The sequence below is a fragment of the Protopterus annectens genome, chromosome 4.part1 (assembly GCF_019279795.1).
Source record: "Protopterus annectens isolate FY-2018-M chromosome 4.part1, PAN1.0, whole genome shotgun sequence".
NCBI classification, from domain to species: Eukaryota; Metazoa; Chordata; order Ceratodontiformes; family Protopteridae; genus Protopterus; species Protopterus annectens.
The window spans coordinates 113236567-113250981 of NC_056734.1; the positions used below are offsets into that span (position 1 = coordinate 113236567).

General features: G+C 43.4%; 1 protein-coding gene across 1 annotated transcript in view; it reads right to left on the reverse strand.

The window, feature by feature from the left end:
• LARS2 (leucyl-tRNA synthetase 2, mitochondrial) overlaps positions 1–14415 on the reverse strand; it is a 1850943-nt gene that overhangs the window by 1592306 nt on the left and 244222 nt on the right. The gene's annotated exons all lie outside the window — the stretch shown is intronic.

Genomic DNA, 14415 nt, shown 5'->3' on the forward strand with positions numbered 1-14415 from the left:
TATATGGTACGAAGGGGCTACTGGCAAGGCAGGAGTATTACACTGGCATGCATTTACATTCCACCTAAAACTGCTATAATAAAGCTTAAGAAAAATTCTGGGAGAAATTTCGGCAACACTGTTGGAAAATCCTGGAACCTTCTCCCCAGTGAACTTTCTTCAGTTTCCTCCACATCTCTTTTCAAAAACAAACTGAAACTTTTCCTAAGAACACACTGGCTATGCCCCTGTACTAAACCTGACTGATCAGTTTTTCTACCTTTTCTACTCATAACAGGTACTGCCTACCCACTATTTCCCTATAACTAGCTCTACCTTCCTTCTTGCCACTTTATCTTTTTGCTATCCCTTACCCTTCTGTTCATCCCCTAAGCTTACTCTTACTGTGGAAACTCTTTAATATATATAAAAGACACACTTATGCCTCTTTTATTTTGACTTTCTGTATTCTATCTGCAATCTGAACTGTACCTGCCTACTGCACTGCAAAGTATTTCTGTCCTATCTGTAATTTTGTTCACTACCTGCCTTTGGCACTGTGATGTATTTCTGTCCACTTTGACTTTTCCAGCCTAACTTCTAATACTCTCTGTAAATATAAAGGTTTTATTTTCCTCTTATCCCAGACCTATTTCTCCCAGACTATAGTATAATATTAGACCTATTTTTAGTATTGTACTCAAAATTTAAAATGGGAGGTACTTAGACCACTATGATAAGTTATGTATTAGCCTGTAACAATATTGTTTGTAAAAATGTTTTATTTTGCTATTTTTTTCTGCATGGAGCTTATCTCCCCGGGCCTCTGCTGAAAATGGACATGTATGCAGTTGGACTAGCCCGGTCAACAAATGTAAAATAAATCAGCTTTCAGCAAGGAATATTACTTACAGCTGAAGACTGGAATTTTGTTTGAATTTTGTTTGAACAGGCCTAGAAGGGAAAATATAACAAAGGAGGGTAGATTTTTGAAGAATTTTAGGAAAATGTTTGCCACGGAAGATGTGAATTCAGCACCAGGAGTTTGGAGTGAATTTACATATTATTTTCCAAAATACAAAAACTGGGGTAGGCTAGACAGAATTTATATCTTCCAGGTAATGTGGATTTAATTGAGGGTCTTGAAAGGCACCCAATAACTATTTCAGATCATGTGCCAAGAATAACAAAAATAAAAATGCAAGGTAATGAAATAAAATGAGACACTGGAGTTTTCCCATCTATCGGTTGAAAAGACAGGAATTTAAGGAATGGGTTTTGGAATTAATTCAGGAGCTACTAGAGAAGATACAAATTTCTTCTGAAAATATAGCTATGGAGTTGGGTAAAATTAAAGTGGAGTTTAAAACTATGGTGGAAATAAAGGAAAGGGAGATATAGTTAAGACGTAACAAGAATTATTTAGAGGGACTGACAAATGTTAAAGTACAGCAAAAATAGGAGGACTCTCTCAGAACAAGAAAAGGAGCAACTGCAGAATGCTAAACAGAAAATAAGGGATTACCTCAATGATATGCATGAGTTTAGAAAGACTGCTGTTAGGCAACTGTTTTTTGATAATAATCCTAGAGCACAAAAACTTTTAACACAATGACTCAGGCAACAGAAAGTGGAAAGGGCTGTCACCAAGTTTAGGGAGCTTATAAAAAGGAAACAAGAGATCCTGTGGAAATATTAGAACTATTTCAGAAACTTTATGAAAGTTTGTATAAAGCAGAGAAATATGAAAATCAAGAAAAGGTAGAAATGGAAATGTTTATGAAAGAATTAAATATGCTGAGGTTACAGGTAGATGAGGATCAATTACTAACACTTAGGATAGGAAGAGGTGAGATAAAAATGGCCATGTATAACCAATCTACAAGAAAGTCCCCAGGAATAGATAGGATTCTGTGGAAGTTTGGAAGTTATGAGGGAAAAAAACTGAAAGATCTGGAAGGTTTTGTTTAACAGTATTTTAAGAGGAGGAGAAGTACCAACATCCTGGAAGACAGCGGTGGTAACGGCAATCCATCGGATCCAGCTTCACACAGGCCCATTTCAATACAAAACCATGATTCTAAAGTGTTTAAGTCTATAATAGCTAAAAAAATGGCAAAAGTCATACCAACATTGATAGATATGGATCAGTGTGGTTTTATGGTGGGGAGCAAACATTTGACAATATTAACATAACAGTGATCATCCAGGGGGAAGCAGAGTGTAAGAAAATACCACTGTTATTCGTGGGTCTTGATGCAGAGAAAGCATCTGACAGAGTAGACTGGGACTTCATGAGCAGGGCAATGGAAGCATTTGCTTTTTCTGATATAATTATAAGGTTGGTTAGGAGTATACATGAGGGATTGGAGGCAAAAATTAAAGTGGGCGGGGTCCTCTCTAATAACTTATGCTTGACTAGAGGAACCAGGCATGGTTATAACCACAAAAACGAAGCACAAAATCAGATAAAAAGACCACCACGCGAAGAATCCACACACACTTTATTACTCTGACGTCTCGGCAAGATCAGCCTTCAAGGAGTATAACATTACAAGACAATCCACCTACCTATATATCCAAATCAATTAATTAATAAAACAATCAATTACTAAACTTTATTCATTAAACCATCTCCAATTCATTTCAGCATTTAACCCCTTCAGGATCATGGTATCATACATTAAAATATAAACAGACTCTTTAAACAGTAATTCATTTTTCAAAAATTCATCACTATCTGTATAAACATTTTTTTTTTCTAAAATAGACCTTTTTGGATTGTCTTGTAATGTTATATGCCTTGAAGGCTGATCTTGCAGAGATGTCAGTACCAGGCAGGGCACTTTCCCCTTTGCTGTTAGCATTATATTTAGAACCACTGGCAAAGAAAATAAGAGATTCAGGAAAAGCTGGCTCTATTTGCAGATGAGATTACTTTACACATGACAAGAACAGAAAGGGACATTACAATGTTGTGGAATATTTTAAGACAGTTTCAAATCTTCTCTGGATACAAAGTGAATGAAGTTAAAACAAAGGCAATAGCGGTGTACCCACACAAATTGGTCCAACAATATCCATATTTATTATTACGAGCCCCGGAACAAAGCAAAAAAAGCAGGTTAAGCTCGATAAACAAAATTACTATATTACTCAACAAAACAAATAAATTACCAAACCACAACAATTCTGGGCAACAATAAACAACATCCTACAACCCGGAAGAACCACCACTCCAGCCCCCAATATAACAGGTACAGACCTGGACATAGCCTCCAGCTGTAATAATCATTTCACCTCCTCAGTACTCAAACTATTAAACAACATCACTTCCTCCAACACCCCACAACCATCTCAGGCCCAAATCAATACCATACCTTTCACACTCAAGTCTGTTCCTACCTCTACTATCCAAAAACTCCCAGCCAAACTCAAACCAACCACCCTTGCAGCCAATAACCTTCCTGCTGAATACCTCCAAATTGCATCCACAGCTATAGCCTATCCCATTTCACTTCTAATAAATATATCCAGCACCGAACACACTGTTCCATCCCTGTGGAAAACCTCATATATTGCACGACTCCACAAAGGTGGCCCCTCCCTAGACCTTTCCAACTATCGACCAATTGCAATTCTCTCACCCCTCTCTAAGATCCTAGAAAGATGTATTCATCACAAGTTCCTCTACTATCTCCTCAACCCAATACAGATTTCGCCCATCCCACAGCACCACCACTGCCCTACTCAAATTCACCAATACTATAAACTCCCACAACCTTAACAACTCCACCCTACTCTGGTTTAAAAGCTATTTAGATAAAGTACAGTTGTGTACACTTACCATAAATGTAGATGTTTGAGTGTATTCACTGTTGCAATCATCACATTTGGGTTATCCCTGCCAGGGTAGCCCTCAGTCGGCCCGAATACCAGAGGCTTAGTATTTCTGTGTCTGTTGCTGTTGCTCCAGGACTGATGTCAGGTCGTCAGTGGTATAAAATCAGACAGCCAACGCCATTACATCAGTTTTTCTTGCCCTGTCAGGAGCCCCCAATAGGGAGCTAGGTTATGGTGGAAAAACACCACCAGTAGAAAGTAAATACCAAAAATTCCTTGTAAAGAGACAGAGAAAGAAGACAAGGAGATGGAGGGAGGGAAACCAGGACTGCAACAGTGAATACACTTGAACATCTACATTTATGTTAAGTGGACACAACTGTACTATGTTCTTCGTGTTTCACTGTTGCAGTCATCACATTTGGGTTGATTCCCATAGCTGAAGAAAAGAGTGGAGACAGTCAAGAAGACTGGAGGCTGGCTAGGATGCCCTGCAAGACTGCGGTGGCAAAGCTTCCCCTGGATTTGGAGAAGATAGGCATGTGGTAATGCTTGGTGAAGGTATGAACAGATGTCCATGTTGCAGCCTCCAGGATGTCCCTGGTGGGGACTCCTCTGAGGAAGCTGCAGAGGTGGAGGCTGCTCTGGTGGAATGTGTCCTGACCCCCTTGAGGAGAGGTTTTCTGTGCTGTTTGTAGCAGAAATGGATGCAGTGTGTTATCCATTTGGAAATTGTTTGTTTGGATATGGCCTTGCCCTCTACTCCTGCAGTGAAGCTGACTAGCAATTGATAAGTTTTTATAAAAGATTTAGTCCTGTATAGGTAGAATATGAGCTGTCTGTGCACATCTAGAGAGTGAAGAATCCTTCCCCCCTTGTTTTGCGGGTTAGGGAAAAAGGTGGGCAAATGAATGGATTGGTTGAGAGCCATACTGGACACCACTTTTGGCATGAAGGATGGGTTAGTCCTGTGGAAGACCCTGTCAGCATGGAAAATGATGAAGGGCTCTACAGCCATAAGTGCTTGTAGCTCTGATACTCTTCTAGCTGAAGTGATGGCCAGAAGCAAGGCTGTCTTCCAAGAGAAGAATTTTAACTCTGCTGAAGCGGCAGGTTCAAAAGGGGGCAAGGTGAGCTTTTCCAACACAAAGGATAGGTCCCAAGCTGGGGTATGAGCTCTTCTGGGTGGCCTCAAGTTGTTAGACCCTCTTAGAAACTGTTTGATGAGAGGGTATGAGAAAAGAGGTGGCTCTGTGCTGAAATGAGCAGAGATGGCAGAGACATTAATTTTAATAGAAGAGGAGGATAGATCCCTGGGTAGTATGTCTGCATGGTAATCCAGGATGAGAGGTAGGGAGGGCTCTGCTGTTCTGGCTCCCTTAGCCTGGATCCAGGTGCAAAACCTTTTCGACTTGTCAGCATAAGACTTTCTAGTGCTGGGGCATCTGGCCTCACGTATAACATCTAGAACTTGTTTGTTTAGACTGGCAGCTTGAGGAGAGGGTCAGAGAATAAGGCAGGCTGCCAGATTGAGGGTCTGCAATTGGGAATGCATGAATTCTCCATTCCTCTGAGTCAGGAGTGTTGAGATCTGAGGTAGGTGCCATGGTGGCAGGGATGACAGGCTGCTCAGCAGTGGGTACCAGTGCTGGCATGGCCAGTCTGGGGCAATCAGGACTGTCCTCGGTTTTCCCTCCCTTATTTTGAGCAGTACCCTTGAAATGAGTGGTAGAGGGGGAAATGCACAGACAGAGAGGTTTACCCACTGGAAGGATAGAGCATCCACTTTCCAGGCCTTGTTATGAGGTTCCCTGGTGTAGAATTTGCTGAGCTGATGATTGGAGTGGGAGGCAAAGAGGTCAACCTTCGGGGTGCCCCATTTCTGGGTTACAAGGGTGAAGGTTTTTTGGTCTAGCTGCCACTTGTGTGGGTCTAGCAGGTTTACAGAGCCTGGCAAGAATTGTGCTAACAGGTGTAGTTGCATGGCTGAGGACATGTGCCAACGGGTCATGGCGAGCCTGCACAGAGGATAAAAGTGAGCCCCCCCCTGCTTGTTGATATACCACATCACTGTGGTGTTGTCTGTTTTGATCAGTACAGGCCCCGGGGAGAGTAGGGGTCTGAAAGCTGTCAGGATGTGCTGAACAGCTAACATCTCTATTTGGTTGATGTGCAGATGTATTTGATTTGGCCTCCACTGGCTTTGAATGCATCTGCCGTCCAGGTGTGCACCCCAGGCACAGTCTGATGCATCTATGGTGAGGGTCTGGGCGGCATGGGATTATGAGAAGGGAAGTCCCTTGTTGTGGTAGCATGCTGCTGCCCACCAAAGAAAATCTTTCCTTAGACAAGGTATCATTGGTCTTGAGAGTGCTGACACCAAAATCCTTTTAGGTACCATTGTAGTTTCCTCATATTCAGTCTGGCATATGGAATGAGTAACATGCAAGAAGCCATGAACTCCAGAGCTTGCAGGATTTTCCTTGTGGATAACTGGGTCCTGGTGGCTAGTTGAGAGAAGTAAGCTGTCAGGTAGGATTGTTTTTCTGGTGTAAGGAATGCCATCTGGGATGCTGTGTCTAGGCTTGCTCCCAGAAATACAATTTTTTGTGTGGGTACTAGTTTGGATTTCTTTTCATTGATAGTATACCCCAGGGAAGTCAGCAGGTTCTATATAAAGGTCAGGTGCTTTAGCAGCTTTTCCTGACTGACTGCCTGAATCAGGCAGTCATCTAAGTATGGGTAAATTTGAATATTTCTTTGTCTGCAAAAAGCAATGGCAGGAGACAGACATTTTGTGAAAACTCTGGGAGCAGTGGGTAAGCCAAAGAGAAGTGCAGAGTACTGAAAGTGCAGTGATCCTGCCCTGAAACTTAGGTATTTTCTGCAGGATTCCCTGATTGGGATGTGTAGGTAGGCATCTTATAGGTCTGAGGTGGCTAACCAAGCATCATTGGAAAGCATAGGTAGAAGCTGCTGGAGGGTGAGCATTTTGAATTTTGGTATCACCAGAAAGGTGTTTAGAATGGATAGATCGAGGATGGGTCACCACGTGCCCTCTTTTCTGGATACCAGGAAGAGTCTGGAGCAGAAACCTTGGCCTATCTGTTTTGCAGGAACATGCTCTATTGCACTCATAGAGAGCAGGGAAAGGACTTGCTTTCTGGCCTCTGCCCACTGGTTTGGGGGAAGATGTGGGAACCCTTTTAGGGTTGGCAGAGTGTGGAAATAAAGTCTGTATCCCTGGGACACTATGTTGAGGACCCAGCGGTCATTGGCAATTGTGGCCCAGTTGCTTGCGTGGAAGGAGAGTTTTCCTCCTAGGGGTAAGAGCAGGTGAGCAGAGGGAGGGAGTGGAAGTGTAAAGTCATTGTGAGTTCTTACCACAAGGGGGTAGCTTTAAACTCCCTGGTTTAGAAGAGGAGGAACTCCATTGCTTAGATCTCTGCATTCCCTGGGGCTGTTGTCTGGGGGGCCTGCTTCCCCTGGGTCTGGGCTGAGTTGACCTGGAGGGGGAAGGAAAGGACGAGTGCTTGGAGGGGTAATGTCTACTGAACCTCGGTGGCTGGACCTGTAAGAAGCCTTTAACTGTCTGCATAGATTTAGCTTTTTCCTCCATCTTTTTTAAGACCTCTTCTGCCTTGTTGCCAAATAAGTTGTCTTTGTGCAAGGGTGCGTCCAATAATTTGGATTTGACATGGTCATGGCAAGGTCTGTTCCTTAAGCCAAGCACTCCTTCTAAGGACTGAACCAGTGACTGCTGCCCTGTAAGATGCTTCTAGGGCATCAAAACCACATTGTAAGGTGTGCTTAGTTACTTGACTTGCAGAATGCATTAACCCTTGTAACTCTTTATTTTCTACACAAGCAGGGAAAGAAGATATTTTTTGTTTGAGGAGTTCTATAGGATGATGCTGATATTTCAGCATATTGAACTGACAATTTAATGCTCTAATAGATTCTTAGCTGAAGTTGCTTTGATTCCTTAGGTCCTTGAGAGATGACATCTGGTTCAGCAGTAGGATTTTTGAAAAGAAATTTGTGAGAGTCAGGGACTCTATAGTACCTGTCAGGTTTCCTGAGAGCAGGAAGGAGGGTGTCAGGGGTCAGACTGGATTCCATAAAAACATCATCCACAACATCCAGGACAGGAGGAATGGCCAGAGGTCTGTGCTGTGGAAGATCTAAGAATTCCAAGAGTCTCTTTTTTGACTGAGGAATGCCCTGACATTCCCATTGGAAATGCTGCCTTAAAGTATGTAGGGTTTCCCCAAAGGAAAAGTCCTCCGGTGGAGAGGCTGAAGAGATGGATTCCTCTGCATCAGAATCCTCATAAGCAGAGAGTGGTTTCATATCTTCATGTTCAGATGCACCAGAGTCATCGGACTCCTGTTCAATGGAGACAAGTCTCTTTTTCTTTTGGAAGGGGTAGCCTGGATTCCCCTGATAAGCATTATAAGGTCTTCCACCATTTTAAGCATTGACACTGAGGCAAGGAAGCATGTGCCTGAGCTTGAGTAGTCAGTTTTTCGGGTGTGGTTCGTATCCTGGGCCTTAGAAACTCGGTTGTTTTCGAAAGAACTGTAGACGCGAAAGAAGTTAGTCGGTGTCAAGTATCAGTAGTGCAAAGTACTTCCACGGAAGCCGGTGCCTGCTCAGTGGCTCCAGACCCATCCAAAGTAGAGACATCCGCAGGATCCTTAGTAAAAAAAAAAAAAAAAAGTCTCTCACAGCATACCGGACTCTGAAAGGGTCTCAGTAGCAGCCTATGAATCCACAGACGCAGGCATCAGGGGCTGCAAAAGTGCTTCACTGAGGACCGGAGAACTGACAACTAGCTTACCGGAAGCGTCATTGGCAGTATTGGACCTGTGCGGTCTGCCGCCGTCTTTATCCTTACGTTTTTTCGGAAGATCTGTTGTTGGCTGGCTTATCAAAGCCATATTGGAATTCGAGGACTGAGAGCGAAAATTTCTAGTTACAATAAGGGCCTGACAACGTATAGTTCTGGCGTTGAACAATGCACAAAGGTGACAACAGCAGGGGACATCGTGGTCTGGGCCTAAACAAGTGATGCAGTAAGAATGAAAGTCTCGGTGTGGTATTTGCTTTCCACAGGTGAGACAATTGTTAACTTTTTCTGACATCAGTTAGAGCAAGAAAAAAGGATTCCCAATAGGGTACTTAGCTTTAGAAGACTTCAACTTCAGTTCGGAAACAAAAAACTCGGGTAGCGGCCGACCGGCACTCGTGCGAACTGCTTCTGCTTCGGGCTCCTCAGCAAGAAAGACTGATGTAATGGCATCGGCTGCGTGATTTTATACCACTGACGACATGACATCACTTCTGGAGTGACAGCAACCGACGAAGAAATACTAAGCCTCTGGCATTCAGGCAGACTGAGGGCTACCCTGGCAGGGATAACTCAAATGTGATGACTGCAACAGTGAAACACGAAGAACATCTGCCAACAACCCGTCAAATGGCATAACTCTCTATCTCCCCCACTCCCAACCTCCTTAGGCATGCCCCAAGGATCAATCCTAGAACTCCTTTTTAATATCTTCACAAACCAGCTCCACTCAAATACCTCTAAAGCCAACATAGTCCAATATGCTGATGACACAACTCTCAAACGCTCTGCACCCAACATCCAACTTCTCCAGCAAAAAGCCTTCTATGAAAGAGAACTGGCTTAACAACTCACAACTCATACTAAATCCCAAGAAAACACAACTAATGCTATTCCACTCTACTAAAACGAGCAACCCTACCTTCTCTATACTTTCTGCCAACAAAACCCAAATCACCCCGGTCACTGAGGCTAAACTCCTAGGAGTTGCCATTGACCAGAAACTCAAATTCACAAAGCACATATCAACAACCATCACTAAAGTCCTCAAAAAGCTAGGTTCCCTCTGTCTCTGTAAAAAAGTTATCTAACCGCCGAATCTCGAACTGCAAAAGCCAGGACCACCTCCTATCTACTCTATGTTATGCATCCCCAATTCTAACTAATCTCTACAAAATTGACCTTAATAAACTTTCCATCTGTTACAACAAAATTGTTAAATTCGCTACCAATGCCAAATCACGATCCCACCACTGCCTTTCCCTACAAGCTTGCACTGGCTTGAATTTCCGAACCTATTAAGGTACCATCAACTCAGCCTAGCTCATCTAATTCTGTACTATCCCAAGAAAACCCCTGACCTGACTGGCATGTTAAACTTCTACAGTTCAAACAGACAACTTTGGTCCTCCAGTAAAGCCTTAATCGAAACCATCACATGCAAAAACTACTCCAGGGAATCACTATTTGCCCATGAAACAGCAAAAATATGGAACAACCTTCCCCCTGACCTCAGACTACAAAACTCCACACCATTCTTCAAAAGCCTACTTAAAACATACCTCTTCACCAACCATCTGTGCAACTGCAATTGACCCCCTGATGCCTCATCCACTCACTATTTCTACACCCCATCTGTCCTGGACAACACAAACAACACACACTAAATATACCTATCTATGTGTGAGCAATAACCTATATACGAGTGTATGTATGTATGTATGTGTGTGTGTATGTATACGTATATATCTGTATATGTATGTATATATGTATGTGCGTGTGTGTTGCCTTCGTTGAAGGTTGTGTGTCAGGGCTGGTAACTCGGCACGTAAAAATACACTGCCAAACATTAGCGGACTGGAGTTCTGCTGTGGTGACCCCTAACCGGGATAAGCCGAAAGACTCAATAACATATGTACGTGTGTGTGTGTATGTGTGTGTGTATATATATATATATATATATATATATATATATATATATATATATATATTTATGTTCTTACACATATATTTGCTTGAACGTATATATGGAAACAAACATTTATATATTCTTATTTAATTGTTAAATATCTTGCAATGCTCTACCAGGTTCTTATCTAGTCTCACTGTATATTTTGTACACTTGTATTTTCAACCAATAGGGGTAATATCCTCTTATTATTAGCAGTTATACGAACTCCTGTAAAGTCTGCAATCTGTATGCTACTACTCTGTAATGTCTCTTTTGTAAATTTTTCTTCTCTCTGTAAACTTATGGAGTTTTACTCCCCAGGAATTACTCCCCAGGACTCTGCTGAAAATTGACACTTGTTGTCCAGTCGGACTATCCTGGCAAACAAATGTTAAATAAATACATTAAATAAATAAATAAATACTTATAGGGACATGAGAAAATAAAAGTATTTAGGAGTGTGGATTAGAAATGACTCTGTTGTGGCAGCTAAGGATATGTGGGAAGAGACTAAATAGAAGATAATACACAAATTTGAGAAACTGGAAGCTTTGTTATATGGATATAGATACTAAGATACAAGCAAGTAAAATGTTTTCAGCCCTTTTAGTCATTTACACAGGTCAGCCATATCTTTATAAACCAGAGGATAAGCTTTGGATAGCAATTAAAAAGAGGTGAATGATGTTATCTGGGAAGGGAAGACAGGAAAGGTCAAGTGGGATAAGCTGATTCTTCCAATAGAACAAGGCAGACTAGGATTACCCAATTTGAGGGGGGTATTTTAAAGCAACACAGTTAAGGCTCTTATACATGGCACAAGCAGAAAACTACAATTCAAAGAGGAAAGGAATGATGATGATACGGGGGGGGGGGCTCAAGAAATAAGGAGAGACTGAGATTTTGGATGCAGATTCTTAAGAAGAAACTACAGTTGTGTAAACTTACTATAAATGTAGATGTTCGAGTGTATTCACTGTTGCAGTCATCACTTGTGGGAATATTCCCAAAGCTGAAAGGTAGGGCAGATGGCAGAAGGGTAAGGGAAAGAAGGACAGGGTTGCACTACTCTAAATAGGACCTAGCATGCCCTGAATAGCTGCAGAGGCAAAGCCAGCCCAGGTTTTGGAGAAAAGAAGCAAATGGCAGTGTTTGGTGAATGTGTGGATGAAGTCCAAGTGGCAGCTGCTAGGGACCCCCCAGTGGAAGCAGATGTGCCGGATGGAATGGCTACAGACAGGCTTGGGAGTAGTTTTCCCATGGAAGAGGTAGCAGAAATGGATACAGTTGGATATCCATTTAGAAACTGTCTGCTTGGAGATAGGTTTCCCCTCTGCCCCGGGGCAAAGCTGATCAGGAGCTGCTCAGTCTTTCTGAGATGCTTGATTCTATCCAGATAGTATCTAAGTTGTCTGTGCACATACAGTCAATGCAGGATTTTTTTCCCTTGTTCTGAGGGTTAGGAAAGAAGGTAGGAAGATGTATAGCCTGATTTAGGGTTACATCAGACCCCACCTTAGGCATAAAGAAGGGTTATTTCTAAGAGACACACCATCTGCATGAAAGATAATGAAGGGTTCAATGGTCATGGGCACTTGCAGCTCAGAAACCCTCCTAGTTGAGGTTATGGCCAGCAGGAAGGCGGTCTTCCAAGAGAGGTGTTTTAGTTTGCAGAGGCAGCTGGTTCAAAGGGAGTTAAAGTAAAGTTTTCCAAAACATCGTTCAGGTCCCAGGCAGGTTTAGGTGGCCTCCTAGGTGGCCTGATGTGAGATACCCCTCTAAGGAATTGTTTTAGCAGGGGGTGGGAGAACAAAGGCTGCTTTGTATGGGAGTGTGCAGAGATAGCTGAAGCATGGATCTTGATAGAAGAATAAGATCATTTTTGTACTAGCTCCACTAGGTAGTCTAGAATCAGAGACAGAGAGGCAAGGGAGCTGACTGTACCCTTAGTTTGGGACCAGGCATTGAATCTTTTCCATTTTGCCAAGCATGATTTCCTGATGCTGGGCCTCCTTAACTATTTCCAGGACCTGCTTGCTTAGCAGTTGGTTGTTATCCGCCTCTGGGGTATAAGCCATGAGGACAGGATGAGAGTTTGCAGGTTGGGATGCAGTATTGTCCTTTTTTCTTTGGCTAGACGCCCTTCTGTGAGAGGCAGGTTCCTGGGTGGTTCCTTGATTAGTTTGAGTAGCAGGGGGTACCAATGTTACCTGGGCCAAGTGGGGGCAATTAGTATAGCTCTTGGCCCTTCTTGTCTGATCTTTAGCAGCACCATTGGGATCATTGGCAAGGGGGGAAGGCATAGACAAACAGGTTGCCCCAGTGGAAGGAGAGGGCATCCACCTTCCAGGCTTTTGGGTGGGACTCTTTGGTGCAGAACTGGTGTAACTGTCTATTCTGTGCAGATGCGAAGAGGTCTACCCTGGGGTCTCCCAAGGTTTGGGTTATTGAGAGGAAGGTCTCCCTCTAAAGTTGCCATTCATGGGGGTCAAGGACACTTCTGCTGAGATGGTCTGCTAGGGTATTGTGCTCTCCTGGGATGTATGGGCTATCAGATGAAGGCCCATCATCAAGGCAGTCTGCCAGAGGAGCATGGTTAGACAACAAAGCGGGCAAGTGTGTGTGTGTCCCTGCTTGTTGATGTACCACACAACTGTGGTATTATCTGTTTTGATGAGGAGCACCCCTGGTTTCAGGTGGCTCTTGAAGGCTGTGATAGCCTTGAGTACTGCCAGCATTTCCTTTGGGATGATGTGCAGGATTAAGTCCCTGGGAGCCCAAGTGCCTTGGGTGCATGTCTCCTATGTGTGCTCCCCAGGCTTTGTCGGAGGCATCAGTGGTCTGGCCTTGGGGAAGAATTAGAAAGAGTAGGCCCTTGTTCAGGGTGCAGACTTCTATCCACCATAGGCGTTCCTCTCTCAAGCAGGGGATCAGAGGCAGTTTTAGTTCCAGAGACTGAGAGTGCTGGCACTATAGGTTTTTGAGATACCATTGCATTTTTCTTCTGTCTAGTCTGGCCAAGTGCACTAACAGGATGCAGGATGCCATGTACTCCAAAGCTTCAAGGAGCTTTCTTGCTGTGAGGTGTGTTTTGTAAGCCAACTGGGAAAAGTATTGGGGCAGATAACTCTGTTTTTCTGGAGAGAGAGAAAGGGTCTTTGGGTGGATGTGTCCAGAAGAGCTCCCGGGAAGGTAATCTGTCTGGGGGGATGGAAATGGGATTCTTCCTTGTTGATGGTGAATCTCAGAGAGGTAAAGATGGTTTGGACAAAGTTTAGGTCTTGCAGGAGCTTTTCCCTGCTGTTTGCCTGGATGAGACAGTCATCCAGATAGAGGTAAAGTTGAATGTTTTTCTGCCTGCAGAAGGCAATGACAGGGGCCAGGCAATCGGTGAAAACCCTGGGAGCAGTGGATAAGGCAAAGGGCAGAGCAGAGGACTGAAAGTGTTGTGAGCCTTCCCTGAATTGAAGGAACCTCATCTGCAGGACACCATTATAGGGATATGGAGTTAAGCATACTTCAGGTCCAGAGCGACTAGCCAGGCATTTGGGTTGAGCATGGGCAAGAGTTTTTGGAGCATAAGCATTTTGAATTTTGGCACTTGCAGTGAAAGGTTTAATGTGGACAGATCCGGAATAGGGCACCAAGTGCCCTCTTTCCTGGGTACCAGGAACAATCTTGAATAAAACCCTTTTCTGGCTTGTTCCTTGGGTACAGGCTCCACTGCTCCTTGAGCACAGAGTTTCTGAATTTGGCTTAGGGCCTCTGCTCACTGATTTGTTGGAATGTC